The sequence below is a fragment of the Austrofundulus limnaeus genome, unplaced genomic scaffold, assembly GCF_001266775.1.
Source record: "Austrofundulus limnaeus strain Quisiro unplaced genomic scaffold, Austrofundulus_limnaeus-1.0 Scaffold174, whole genome shotgun sequence".
Taxonomy (NCBI): domain Eukaryota; kingdom Metazoa; phylum Chordata; class Actinopteri; order Cyprinodontiformes; family Rivulidae; genus Austrofundulus; species Austrofundulus limnaeus.
The window spans coordinates 924,232-925,912 of NW_013952576.1; positions in this window are offsets into that span (position 1 = coordinate 924,232).

Sequence of the window (1,681 nt, forward strand, 5' to 3'; positions counted from 1 at the left end):
CGTACGCACAACTTAAGAACAAATCTGTGTACGAACGGTTCTTGCATGAGGCCCATTCAGTGCGTCTGTTGTCACGTGTGTAACATCTACCTTGAAAAAACCGAAGTGATGAAACGTATCGTGGGAACGAGACGTCTCATTTATAGCTGTTCATGCAGTCGACACGAGCGATCTACGGCCCACAGACAGCCGATGGTCTGCTTGATCCTGTGGCGTTGAACTACAGACCTGAGCAGTCAAAGGAAGATGATTCTTAAGGACCGCTTTATGGATCCTGAGAAGCTCAGAACTGTTTCTGAGCTTCACCTGAGCGACACGAAGGTTTGAACAAAGATCAGCATCGTTATGAACTCAGAAACAGGAGACTCCACAGACAAACAGGAGTTCTGCATCTTTATTGGTTTCATCTTGCATCAGAGAGAAAGAGCAAACAGTGAGGACGCCACATTTTACTTTTTATATGCACATCACGAAAACTACACAAACAAAAACACACAAGCATTTGTGCTTTTGGCAAAAAAAAGCTGCGAGGACTCTATCTTTGAGGCATAGTGTCTGAAGTCTTTCAGGTACAAACTGAGCAAACCTTTACAACAGAACTTCATTAGGTGTTAAAGAAAAACATTCAATAGAAAAACGCCTGTAAAAAAAAAAGAGTTGTGTGCATTAGGTACACTATTCCCCAAGAATATCCCAGAATCCTCAGCGGTTCACTTCAAGGGTAACAAAAGTTTTTGATGTTTCAGCGTCGCACAACAAACAAGGAGTTTTTCTTTTCCCATGCAGCAAAAYGTCCACGTTCCACTCATGCTTCATGACCGAGTCGATGAGACTGAAGATAATTCACAGCCGATGGATGTCACACAGTGACAGGATAACTGCCACACACACACACACGATCAGGTGTGTGTGTGCTCTCCAGCAGCTGAAAGCTACGTTCGGTAGCTTTAGCACGTGAGCTGCAGAACAGCAAATGGAATGTGAGGAAGTGGGAGGAAGGGTTGTGTGGAGCAGCAGCCACGGCTCAGACTGACGACTACAGTCTGCACTTCCCCAAAGACACAGGAATGTTTCAGACAGATGTGCTGATCAATAATTATTCTGCTAAAAAAAAAGCCTGTTCCTCAGATTGTCAGAGAGACCGTAGTAGCTTCTGGTTGGTTAAATCCTGACACATTGCAGACTTCTGGTGTTTACAGAACATGAATCTTCACAAAACAAAGAAAGCTTTCTAATTCGTCAGAGTTCACAGTTTGAAGTTGTTATTTCTCACTAAAAAAACAAAACCTATAWATCTAATAATGTCCAAACCTTTAGGATATACATTTCCATCAACGACTACTTGTTGAACCTACAGAGCTAAATAAAGACAATGACCTTGGTCAGCTTTGTGTTTTGAATCTGCAATTTTAAAACCCGTCATTTTTTTTTGCGTAGATGAAACATGAGCTAAAAGAGTTTGTGACGTGCCCTTCAAATACAAAAAGCCGAAGAAATCATTTTTATTTTTTCGAAACTTGCCATAATAAATGTGATTTTACCCATTTTTGTCACATAACCGGCATTTTTTCTTTTGGATTTAGCTCAGCCAAAACGAAACAGGAAGTGACATCAAAGGGGACTCTTTAAAGGGATCCATGATTAGTTGTAACATTAGGCTTTATTTAATAAACATATATTT